The following is a 14098-nucleotide window of genomic DNA, read 5'->3' as shown; positions in this document are numbered from 1 at the left end:
ATAATTTTGGATAGTTAAACTTATTACTACTTCTGAATATATTTTAAATTATATACAATAATATAAGGATATTTTGTTAGACATTATTTTAAGACGGATGAGTCTGAATAGATGATGACATCTTTGTCATTTCAGTAGTTTTAGTTCATGAATTGCTTAAATATACAAATCCCTATTTCATATATATATATATATATATATATATATATATATATATATATATATATATATGTTATTTATAAGAAGAAACAAATTTACAAACAATCAACGTGCAAATTATGCTGATTTTTAGTAAGGAGATTGATTCTTTTTGTTACCAAACAATGTACTACTGGCTATGCCGAGTATAACTAAAACTTATTTGACTGACTATACGTAACATAATTAAACTTATATGGTTTCGTTGAAAGAATATTTTCAATTAATTGAAGTGCTTTTACATATTGCAACTATATTCTTAATTGATGACCAAATGACTTCCATACTCTTAAATTAAGTTAAATAATTTGTTGTCGAGACTAAAACAAATTAAGATAGTAATCTTTTTAATATTATCCAAAAATTTAAAATTATTATCACGCACAAAGTTGACGTTGAATTATTTTGTTTATATATTTAAAATGTATTTTAGTAACAGTACTTTGCAAACTTAAGTTTTTATCAGATCCAACAAAAGGATTAAACTTATATATTATATCAACATCTCTTCAGTTTTGGAGAAAAAGAAAATAATTTGCAAGTTTAATTTTGTTCAAACAAGTGATGGATATTATCAACTCCATTATTTTATTCCAAACTAGTGATTGATATAATATTAAGATTACAGTAATTCATTATTATTTTGACAAAATAGTGATGCTAACTCAATTATATATGTAAGTAGCGACCTTATAGGAAGGGGTATCACTGTTACGGGAAAATACACTATGTAGTATAATATGAGAAACATTTATGAGATTTTCTTTATTATAAAGATAGATATTATTTTGTCACAAGAAAAGAAGGTTATTTTTTTACCATTTTAAGAATTGAGCATACGAAAAATTATACTCTTTATATGAGATTAGGAAAATTATAATTTAAGAAATATATGTATTTTTTTATATGAATATTTTAATGAAATAATAGTGTATGTATTTATTTTATATAGTACCGCATGACCATGATAGTAAGTTATATAAAGTGTATTAAAAATAAGTAGAATTTTAAGTAATTTAAGATAATTCTTAATTATGTGAATAATGAGTTAATTTTTAATTTTTAATGATAGATTAACTAATTAATTATTATTGTTGGATAAGCTTAACCTCCCTTAACGTGGCAGCCCCTCCAATTCCAAAATTTGATGACTCTTAATACTTTTGGTAACGTGGCATTAGAGATGATTGGCTAATTGTTGCCTTGAAATGACTCACAATGGATAAATGAGCTTAGAAATGAAACGGAGGGTTCCCCGCATATTTGCTATAGAATTGACATACAATTGGCATGTTTGGCTCTAAGGAGAAAGTTCACTTGGGTTCAGACGTTATAAGTTGTCAAATGGTAGTACAAAGTATTGATTATCCTCTAACTCCTTCAATTCAAATGGGGTTTCTTCGATGAAAGTGCACTGGACTTCGATAAAATGGGATATTCAGGTGGCCTTGTTGTGGCACATTGCTTCTTTGAGTAGCATGTTGCTTGAGGTGCTTCATTAACTGGAAAAAATTTAAAGAGATTTCACCTTTTAATTTCCATAACATCTAGAGGGTTGTACTTTCTTAACCGTCTATAATGTGGAACTGCTGTGGAGTCGAGATTTTCTGTTACAATCTTTCTCAAGAATATCGTAAAGATTTTTCCCTACTTAATCCGGCATTACGTGTTCTTCGCAAAAGATGTATTGTCCAGAGAACCATCTCAGTTATATTTAGGTCATCCCTTCTTTCTTTTGGCATGGTCCAAATTGTACACAAGAAACGAGCAAACGCACAATTTCCACAAATTACTCTATTCATAGAGATACTAGGGTGTATATATTCTTGACTCCCTATGAAAAATATTATTATCTTCTGTTCATGAGTCTCAGAATAATACATAGTTAAAAAAGTTTACCCGGAAAGAATATTGAGATTATTACGTATTTTTCATGCATTTCACTCATTTATACATGTGCATTGACCATGACCAGATGGCGTTATATACACGTATATATGTAAATATATGTATATGGGATATGAAAAATGGTTATGGCGTTATATACGCATCACCACCTGATCAGCTGGTATATGTTGATGATGTTGCCCACAGTGGCCGAGACGATATGATGGGATGCCCTGAGAGGCGTGATGATGTTATGACGTTATATATATATATATATATATATATATATATATATATATATATATATATATATATATATATATAGGATATGGTAAAGGTTATGGCGTTATATACGCACCACCACCTGATCAGCTGGTATATGATGATGATTGTGCCCATAGCGGCTAAGATGATATGATGGGATGCCCTCAGAGGCTTGATGATGTCATGAACACATGTACCTATGCACGACATGACGTTCATACGCATATGCATGACACTATAAGTATTAAATGATATACAGAGTTACCCTTCCCCCGTTACTTTTTAGTTACTTTATTACTGTTATTCTGTTAGATAGCTGCAGGTTATTGGTTGTTGTGTCCTAGCCTCATCACTACTTCGCCGAGGTTTGGCTCGACACTTACAAGCACATGGGGTCGATTGTGCTGATACTACACTCTGCACTCTTTTGTGCAGATCCTGGTACATGAGCATATGGACCTTAGCTAGAGGTTGCTGCCTTCAGTCCATCAGGAGACCTGAGGTAGACCTGCAGGCGTCTGCAGGCTTTGGCGTCTCCTTCATATCTAGTTTCTTTCTATTTTTTTTATATTCGAGAGATAGACATGTACTTTCTTGTTCAGACTTTATTTGTAGTTTTCTTAGATAGTCTGTGAGATTGTGACACTAGTTCTGGGTGATTTATGTTTATGGATTCGTATCGGTATTAACTTAATTGTTAAATTTCATTCTTTCGCTTTATTATTTTCGCTGCTTATAATATGCTAGCTCACAATTGTTAAGAAATTAAAAATAAAAATGGTAAATTAATCGGAATAGTTGGCTTGCCTAACTTTCACTAGTAGGCGCAATCACGACTCCCGAGGGTGGGAAATCCGGGTCGTGACAAGTTGGTATCAGAGTTCTAGGTTGCTTAGATCTCACAATTCACGGACAAGCATGATAGAGTCTGAGGGATCGGTACGAAGACGTTTGTGCTTATCCCCCAGAGGCTATAGAGTTAGGAACGGTTTCATTTCTATTCTTCTCTGTCGTGCGATTTGTGTTTCTCAATGCTAATTGAACTTCTACTCTGTTCTTTCGCAGATGTAGAGAACACGTGCTTCTTTATCTGCCGATCAACAACCTGAGCCCCCAATAGCAGCTCCCACGAGGGGCAGAGGGCGAGGCCGAGGCAGGGGTAGAGCTCAGCCTAGAGTAGCAGCACCAGCGACGAAGCCTCAGGTTGAGTTTGATGATGAGGTTCCGGCCCAGACGGTTCCAGTGGTCCCAGCTCAGGTCCCAGAAGGGTTCATTGCTACCCCAGTACTTCAGGATGCTCTGGTCCATCTAGTGGACCTTATGGAGAGTGTCACTCAGGCAGACTTACTTCATGTAGCACCAGCCGTCTCTCAGGCTGGGGTGGAGCACAAACTCCCTCTACCCGCACTCCGGAGTAGATGGCTCCCCAGTTTCAGACTCCAGCAGCTCAGCCAGTTGGAGCAATTCAGCCGGGTGTAGTAGCTCAAACCGGTGATGGAGAAGGTATGTCTGCCGATTCTTTGTGGAGGTTGGATAGGTTCACCAAGATTTTCACTACTACATAAGGTGGTACGTCTTCAGAGGATCCCCAGGATTACTTAGACAACTATCATGAGGTTCTTCGGAACATAGGGATAGTGGAGACAAATAGGGTCGACTTTCCTGCTTTACGTCTGTCCGGTTCCGCTAAGAAATGGTGGAGAGATTATTGTTTGGCCAGACCAGTTGGATCACCAACTCTCACTTGGGACCAGTTCTCGCAGCTCTTTCTCGAGAAGTTTCTTCCCCTCACTTAGAGAGAGGAGTATCGTAGGCAGTTCGAGCGTCTCTAGGAGGGTTCTACGACTGTCACCCAATACGAGACGAGGTTTATTGATTTGGCTCGTCATGCTCTTCTGATACTCCCCACCGAAAGAGAGAGGTGAGGAGGTTTATTGAGGGACTCCCTCAGCCTATTAGACTGTAGATGGCTAAAGAGACAGGTAGCGAGATTTCTTTTCAGGATGAGGCCAATGTGGCCAGGTGGGTTGAGATGATTTTAGCTCAGGGGAGCGGTCAGGGGTCCAATAAGAGGCCTCGTCATTCTGGTAGATTTAGTGTTGCCTCGTCTGGAGGCATGTATTCTTTTGGTAGAGGCCATCCTCCTAGGCTATTTCAGTCAGCACTTCAGGCTTCTCACGGTACTCCAAGTGACTGTGGTTCTCATAAATAATATTCTGATCAACTGCCCTACAGTGCACCACCAGCTCCTATCAGTGCACCTCCGCTCCAAAGTTTTCAGAGTGGTTATCCAGGCCGCCAGGGTTAGTTTCAGGGTCAGCAGTCTCAACAGCCGAAGTCTTGCTATACTTGCGGCGATACGAGGCACATTGCTAGGTACTTCTCTCGAGCCTTGAGCAGTTCTTAGCACCAGGGTTCTCGTGCTATGGTTCCAACACCGGGTGTTCCACCACCCGCTCAGCCAGCTAGAGGTAGGGGTTGAGGTGTTAAAGGTGGAGGTTAGGCCACTAGAGATGGAGGATAGCTAGCAGGAGGTCGTCCTAGGGATGCAGTTCAGAGTGGTAGGCCCCAGTCCTGATGTTATGCTATGCCAGGCAGACCTGAGGCTGATGCCTTCGATGCAGTAATCATAGGTACGGTTTCAGTGAGCAATAGAGATGCTTTAGTTCTATTTGATCTAGGGTCCACATATTCTTATGTATCATCTTATTTGCCCCTTATCTAGTTGTGCCTTGTGATTCTTTGAGTGCTCCTGTATATGCGTCTACACCGGTGGGTGATTCTATTGTGGTAGAGCGTGTTTATCATGCTTGCATGGTCGTTATTGGGGGTCTTGAGGCCCATTTAGATCTCCTACTTCTTGACATGGTGGATTTCGATGTCATTATATTGGATTGTCATGCCAAGACCGTGACCTTAGCATTACCAGGGTTGCCTCGTTTGGAGTGGAGAGGGACTCATGGTCATTCTACCAGCAGGGTTATCTCATATATGAAGGCTCGGCGTATGGTTGATAAGTGATGTTTGGCCTATATGGTATATGTTCGCGATTCTAGTGTTGAGGTTCCTTCTATAGATTTTGTGCTCGTTGTTCGTGAGTGTCCAGAGGTATTTCCTTCAGACCTGCTGGGAATGCTACTCGATAGGGATATTGACTTTTGCATTGATTTGGCTCCGGGCACTCAGCCCATTTCTATCCTGCCATATCGTATGGCCCCGCCAGAATTGAAAGAACAGTTGCAGGATTTGCTGGATAAAGGCTTTATTAGATCGAGTGTCTTGCCTTGGGGTGCGCCGGTGTTATTTGTTAAGAAGAAGGATGGGTCGATGATGATGTGTAAAGATTATCGACAGTGAAGAAAGTCACCATCAAGAACAAGTATCCATTGCCAAGGATCGATGATTTATTTGACCAGCTTCAGGGTGCCAGGGTATTTTCGAAGATTGATTTGAGATCTAGCTACCATTAGTTGAGGATTAGGGCATTCGATGTCCCTAAGACAGCTTTTCGCACTCGGTATGGGCATTATGAGTTCTTAGTGATGTCATTCGGGTTGACAAATGCCCCAGCAACTTTCATGGACTTGATGAACCGAGTGTTCAAGCCTTATTTGGATTCCTTCGTGATTGTCTTCATTGATGATATTTTGATTTATTCCCGCAGCCGGGAGGAGCACGAGCAACATCTTTGAGTCGTTCTTCAGACTCTGAGGGATAGTCAGTTGTATGCTAAGTTTTCAAAGTGTGAGTTTTGGTTGAGTTCAATTGCATTCTTGGGTCATGTTAGCAGAGGGTATTCAGGTAGATCCGAAGAAGATAGTGGCAGTCAAGGATTGGCCTAGACCCGCATTAGCTGCAATATCCGGAGCTTCTTGGGTTTGGCGGGCTATTACCGTCGGTTTGTGGAGGGGTTTTCATTTATTGCAGCCCCGATGACCAGGTTGACCTAGAAGGAAGCCCAGTTCAGGTGGTCGGATGAGTGTGAGGCGAGCTTTCAGAAGCTCAAGACAGCTTTGACTACGGCGCCAGTGTTGGTTTTGTCAACAAGTTCAGGGCCATATATAGTATATTATGATGCATCGCGTATTGGACTTGGTACGATGTTGATGCAGAATGGCAAGATTATTGCATATGCTTTGCGATAGTTGAAGATCCACGAGAAAAATTATCCAGTTCATTATTTGGAGTTAGCAGCCATTGTTCACGCACTGAAGATTTGGAGGAATTATTTATATGGTGTGTCGTGTGAGGTGTTCACGGATCACAAGAGTTTGCAATACTTGTTCAAGCAGAAGGAGCTAAATTTGAGGCAGAGGAAGTGGTTGGAGCTGTTGAAATACTATGATATTACCATCTTGTATCATCCGGGAAAGGCCAATTAGTGGCCGATGCATTGAGTAGGAAGTCAGCCATTATGGGCAGCCTTGCGTATATTCCAGTCGGGGAGAGACCGTTTGCTTTGGATGTTCAGGCTTTAGCCAATCAGTTCATGAGGTTAGATGTTTCTGAGCCCATGCGTGTTTTAGCTTGCACAATCGCTCGTTCTTCATTATTTGAGCGTATCCGATATCGGCAATATGATGATCCTCATTTGCTTGTCCTTAGAGACACAGTACGACACGGAGGTGCCAAGCAGGTTACAGTTGGAGATGATGGAGTTTTGAGGATGCAGGGTTGTATTTGTATGCCTAAGTGGATAGACCTCGTGAGCTGATTCTAGAGGAGGCTCATAGTTCTCGGTATTCTATTCATCCGGACGCCGCTAAAATGTATCAGGATTTGCGGTAGCATTATTGGTGGAGAAGGATGAAGAAGGACATTATTGCCTATGTAGCTTGATATTTGAATTGTAAGCAGGTAAAGTACGAGCATCAGAGACCTGGTGGTTTGTTTCAAAAGATTGAGATTTCTGAGTGGAAGTGGGAGCGGATCACTATGGACTTCGTTGTTGGATTCCCACAGACTCAAAGGAAGTTCGATGTCGTATGGGTAATTGTTGATAGGCTCACCAAGTCGCATTTCATTCTTGTGGCAGTCTCCTATTCTTCCTAGAGGTTAGTGAGATCTATATCTGGGAGATTGTTCGTCTTCATAGTGTGCCCGTGTCTATCATTTCGGATCGAGGTATGTAGTTTACCTCGCATTTCTGGTGGGCAATACAGTATGAGTTAGGTACACAGGTCAAGTTGAGCACAACATTTCATCCTCAGATGGACGGACAGTCCGAGCGTGCTATTCAGATTTTGGAGGATATGCTCCGAGCATGTGTTATTGATTTTGGAGGTTCTTGGGATCAGTTTTTGCCATTAGCAGAGTTTGCCTACAACAACAGCTACTAGTCGAGCATTCAGATGGCTCCCTATGAGGCATTATATGGTAGATGGTATCAGTCACCGGTTGAATGGTTTGAATGGGGAGAGGCTCGGTTGTTGGGTACGGATCTAGTACAGGATGCCTTAGACAAGGTGAAGATCATTCAGGATAGGCTTCGTACTGCTCAGTCCAGGCAGAAGAGTTATGCCGACCGCAAGGTTCGTGAAGTGGCATTCATTGTCGGAGAGCGAGAGTTGTTGTCACCCATGAAGGGCGTGATGAGATTTGGAAAGAAGGGCAAGCTCAGCCCTACGTTCATTGGTCCTTTTGAGATTCTTGATCAAGTGGGAGAGGTGGCTTACAGACTTGCATTGCCACCGAGTTTATCAGCTGTGCACCCGGTGTTTCATGTATCTCTGCTTCGGAAGTATTACGACGATCCATTTCACATGTTAGACTTCAGCACTGTCCAGCTGGACAAGGACTTGAGCTATAAGGAGGATCCGGTAGCTATTCTAGACCAGCAGGTTTGTCAGTTGAGATCGAAGAAGTTCCCTTCAGTTCATGTTCAGTGGAGAGGTCAGACTGCCGAGGTAGCTACCTAGGAGTCCGATTCAGATATGTGGAGCCGATATCCCCATCTTTTCCCCGACTCAGGTACTTCTTTTCTATGTCTGTTCGAGAAAGAATGGTTTTTATCAAATTGAAAAATGGTTGTTTACAAGTAAATTCTGTATTCTGAAGCCTTAAAGCCTCCTTTAATCTCACCTTGATTTGCGTGTGCGGTCGGGGCGTATATCTGGAACGCTTTTATGTGAAAATTTGATAAAAATTCCAATTATGCCTTTAAAATTAAATTTAAGTTGACTTTGGTCAACATTTTGGTTAAACGGACCCGAACCTGTAATTTGACGGTTCCGGAGGGTCCGTTGAAAAATATGGGACTTGGGTGTATGCCCGGAATTGAATTCCGAGGTCCCAAGCCCGAGAAATAAATTTTTGAAGGAAATTATTTAACTGAAATTATAAGAGTTTTTGGAAATTTAAATGTGTTTGAATTTGATAGTATCAGGCCTATATTTTGGTTCCAGAGCCCGGTACAGGTCTTATATGATATTTAAGTTATGCATGTAAAATTTGGTAAGAAACGGACTTAATATGACGTGAATCGGACCCTCGGTTGTTAAAATTTGAACTTAAGAGTTATGAAGACTTTTCTTTGACTTTGATGCTAAACTCGTAGTTCGAAGCGTTATTTTTGCGATTTGATCGCATGAGTAAGTCCGTATGATATTTTTAGGGTTGTGTGCATATTTGGTTTGGAGCTCCGAGGGCTCAGGTGAGTTTTGGATAGGCCACGAGATGTTTTTACACTTAGGAAAGTTCAGGTTTTGTTGTTTCTGATGCACAGACATTTTGTGCATCGCGATCGCGTAGCAACTCTCGCGATCGTGAAAGGGAAATGGGTTAGGGGTGGAATTTGTTCTATGCAAATGCGAAGAGAGGGACGTGAACGCGGAGCATTGGGGGGCTGCTCTACGTGAATGCGACCTATTTCCCACGAATACGTATAGTAAATTGGAGGTGGGCTGGGTAGTCGTCGTTTCTTTTACGCGAAGCGTACACCGGTCCGCGAATGCGAAGGTCAGGGGGCTTACCCTCCGCGAACGTGTAGGAGAACTCGCGATCGTGCAAGTCCCCAACGGGCAGCTCTTCGTGAACGCGGCAGGCCCATCACGAACGCGATGAAGGCATGCCCAGTCTTTTAAAAACAGTAGCAAAAACGGGTAGAACCCATTTACACCATATTTTCGAACTCCCAAGACCTAGAGACGATTTGCTTCACACAAATTCATCCCCAAAGTGTTGGTAATCAATTCTAAACCTTACTCTTTCAATTACCCAATATTTTTCATCACTTTTTAATCAAGAATCAAGAGTTTTCATGGTAGAAATTAGGAATTTGCGTAGAGTTATGGCTTTTTGAATAACTGGAATTTAGGACTCATTTTAGGGTCGAATTTCGAAACTAATTACATATTCAGGCTCATGGGTGAATGGGTGATCGAGTTTTGGTCCGAACCTCGAGTTTTGACCAAGCGAGCCCGGGGTCAATTTTTGACTTTTGGAGGAAATGATAGAAAACTTATAAATAAGCATTGGGTGTGAATTCTTTAGCATTTATTAATGTTGTTAAATTAATTTGGGCTAGATACAATTTAATTGGAGGCGAATTCTAAAGGAAAAGCGGTGTTTGAGGCTTGAGTTGGCCGTGGAAGTTCGAGGTAAGTGTTTGGTCTAACCTTAGCTTGAGGGAATAGGTATTTTTCTTTACTTGCTATGTGTTAGTGTAGTGTATGACATATAGGTATGGTGACGAGTATCTATACGTTGGTGTCAATCATGCCCATGAGTCTTAAATTGTGATCGTTGTGTTTCTTAATAAGTACTACGAATGCCTAAATTGTTGATTATCCATGTTGAGCAAGAATTATGATTATTTTCTAGGTATTTTGTTATTGTTGAGCATTGGCTCCAGTTGAGGTTCAATTGTGAAGTTGATTATTGGTACAAGTTTGGTTATAGCTAATTCCCTTGCCGGGACGTACTTAATTCTTATTGTTGATTCCCTTGCCGTGATGTATTTATACTTATTGTTGATTCCCTTCCCGGGATATTATTTTTGCTATTGGTTGAGTGAGGAAAGAGTGATAAAGCACGAAGGGTGATGCCGTCTACATTCATACTTATGCATATGGTGAGGAAAGAGTGATAAAGCACGAAGGGTGATGCCGTGTACATTTACATTGATATTGATACATATGGGGAGGAAGAGTGATAAAGCACGAAGGGTGATGCCATGCACATTTATAATATTTATATGGTGAGGAAGAGAGATAAAGCACGAAGGGTGATGCCGTGCACATTTCCATTACTTGATTGCATTGGTGAGGATTGAGAGTAAAACCATGAAGGGTGATGCCGTGCACTTATTGCCTGTTTATTATGATTTCTTGCTGCTTCGGTTCAAGTACCTTAATTGTCTTATTCCACTATTACTGTGATTCATTATGTTGGTATTTCCCCCGTAGCATGTTACCCTTCCCCCGTTACTTTTGAGTTACCTTTATTACTATTATTTTGTTAGATACTGTTTAGCTGCAGGCTATTGGTTGTTGTGTCCTAGCCTCATCACTACTTCGCCAATGTTAGACTCGACACTTACCAGCACATGGTGTCGGTTGTGCTGATACTACACTCTGCACTCTTTTGTGCAGATCCCGGTACTGGAGCATACAGACCTTAGCTAGGGGTTGCTGCCTTCAGTCCATCAGAACACCCGAGGTAGACCTGCAGGCGTCCACAGGCCTTGGCGTCCCCTTCCTATCTGGTTTCTTTCTCTTCTTTTTATATTCCAAAGACAGACATATACTTTCTTGTTCAGACTTTATTTGTAGTTTTCTTAGATAGTCCGTGAGAATGTGACACCAGTTTTGGGTGGTTTATGTTTATCAATTCGTATTGGTATTAGCTTAATTGTTAAATTTTATTCTTCCGCTTTATTATTTCCGCTGTTTATAATATGTTAGCTCCCAATTGTTAAGAAGTTAAAAATGAAAATGGTAAATTAATCGGAATGGTTGGCTTGCCTAGCTTTCACTAGTAGGCGCCATCACGACTCCCGAGGGTGGGAAATTACGGGTCGTGACACTACGTTTCTTTCCTCTCATAATAGAGCCATTATGAGTAATTAATGTCATTAATGAAATGTTATAATTGACAATCGTAATTGTTTCATAAAGATTCTATAACGTTCCCCATCATTTATGCTCATTAACTGCAGATATTACATATCTGTACTTTTTGCTGTCGTGGTTCATTCCACCAATGTGTCTCTTCAAATTATCAAGAGACCCGAGTAACCGTTCCTTATTGTTTTCTTGACCCTTCACTCGTACCTATTAAGACCCGCGTCTCTTTGTACTCTTTTCTAGCTGTCACTCTTCTATTAATCCACGTGTCTTGACATGTCAGCCACATAATTAATTCCAAATGTTAACTCAATTTTCCCCAATACAAATAGTCCATCCACTTGCCATTTATTCAACAATTGAATATTTGGGAATTGGATCTCATTAAAGCGGGAATTTTTGTCGACGTTCCCTCATACCATTATACCTTTTCCTGAACTGATGCTTTGCATGTCACTTTCATTTAATGCATGTGACATGTGGTGGTTTTTGATTGGTTCTGCAGTTCCTCAGCGTCTTTTAAGGTTTTTTACGGCTGCATCAATCACGAAGTGAGAGTTTTCATAATGATGTTTCCATCATTACCTTTTTGTTTGACGGTTGCTTCTGAGTATAAATATACCCTTTATCTTTTCTTTCACGAAAAAGTTTCTCATATTTGCCATTCAACCTTTACTTCACCTTCGTATAGCTATGTCTTATTCAAACCCTGATCCTCAAAAGGTCCTTATCGTAGATGAACTTCCCCCCACTTCTACCAGAAGCAGGAGAGGTGGTAGGCTGCGTAGTTTAGGGTTAGTCTCCGTTCGAGGTTCTTCTTCTCACCCTAGTTCTACTCCTCCATCGTCTTCTTGAACTAGGGCTTCTATTTCTAATAGGTCTTCTGCTAGAAGTAGGGATTCCAGCGAGCCGATTTGTGAGCTTACAGTAGACGAGATTATCCCCCTGAGCTTTCTTTTTATACTAAGAAAGAGTCGATTAGAAACCAGGTTTCCTTTATGTCCTCTTATGATCATTCTGATGTTTATCCTTCACAGATTACTGAAGGTTTGATCATGATTGTTCGTAGAGATTGTCATTTGAATTTTGATTTCCCAATTCTGATCTATAATGCAAATCAAAGGATCACTTCTTTCAAAGCTGGTTTTTCTTTTGTGTACATGTACCCCTTTACATTAGACTTTAGACCTCCTATTGATCCAGTCATTATTGTATTCTGCCGCTTCTTCAATGTGTGTTTAGGACAAATTGTTCCTATTGTATGAAGGGTTGTTGCATGCTTAAGGTATTTGGCTTAGTTGCCTTTCACCTTCTACCATTTAATCCACCTTTATTCTCCTAAATTATTCCGTCATGGAATTTTCACTCTGGTGGCGAGGAGTAAGAGGGTTTTAGTTAGCTCAAGGACGATAAAGATCATGGATGGTACGCCCGGTATATTTTTGCTCCTACGAAAGGGTTAGTAGGTGAAGAAAATATTCTCTTCCTTGAGAAGTGGAACTTTGCACGTAAGTTTTCTTTCCAACTTTTTTTTAAAGAGATTGTACTTCCCTTAACTACTTTATTTTTCTTTTTCAGCAACCATGGGAACTGTTGAAGAGATTCTCAATTTTCGTGGTTGTGTATAAAAATTGTTGAGAATTGCTCCGATGGAAGTAAGGTCTTGGAAGTACCTTTCGAATAGGTTTGGCTGGAAGGTTAAGACTTACGGTAAACTTTTTTATTTTCTCCCTTTTTTCCTTTGCCTACTCTATCTTTAGAATTTATTAACCCTTTTTTTATCAGGGTTTCCTATTCGAGGAGTGAGTGCTGAGTCAGTCGTAGCTCCTAGACTTTCCTTGGCAAGAGCTCAAGAGATAATCTTGAGTTCTTCATCGAAAAGAAAGGCTGATAGACTACAAGATTTTGAAGATGACGAGAAGCGAGATGGAGGCTCTTTAGTGTGTAAACTGCAGGCTAGAAGGCGCGTCATTTCGGATGACGATGCTAATCCTCCTCCTCGTTCAGTTTCTGTGACCGAACCTGCTGAAGCCATATTGGCGAGTTTTGATGAAGAGACGCCTGTAGCACCTCGTGACTCTGCTGAGCACCTCTTTTCACGTGGGTTTAACAATGAAAATTTTGATTTGGTTTTTGAGGAAACTCCTCTTGCCTCCTTTCCAGTGTCATTTCCAATGGAATCCCATGTGCCCATTCCCACTGTTGCTATTTCTGCCCAACCCGAAGCTATTATAACTTCTTCAACCATTCCTGCTACCAATACTTCTCGTCATGAAATTGGTTCTTCAAGTGGTAGCAGGGCAATGAAGCAAATTACCATTGAGGTTCCTGCTGATGGTAATTTTCTGAAGAAGTTAGGCCAAGCTGATGTATGGCTAAAACCCTTGATAGGTCTAGTGAAAAAGTCAAAACTGGAGAGTCACAGTTCTTTGACTTGGATGAATGACATCGTGCAATCATCATTGAAGGTATAGCCTTCCCTTTTTATCTTATATAATTTCCTTCTATTAGGATTCTTATCCTTTTCTTTTTATGTAGATTAATCTCATTGTACGGATATGATAAAAAGGGTTTCCCATATGGAGCAGTTGATGCATGACTATCAAATTGAGGCTGATAATTGGAAAAAGCAATATGAAAGTCTCCAGCTTGAGATGGAAGTTTTAGAGGAGAACAAGTGTACC

The sequence above is a fragment of the Nicotiana sylvestris genome, chromosome 12, assembly GCF_000393655.2.
Source record: "Nicotiana sylvestris chromosome 12, ASM39365v2, whole genome shotgun sequence".
NCBI lineage: Eukaryota > Viridiplantae > Streptophyta > Magnoliopsida > Solanales > Solanaceae > Nicotiana > Nicotiana sylvestris.
This window is presented reverse-complemented; position numbering follows the sequence as displayed.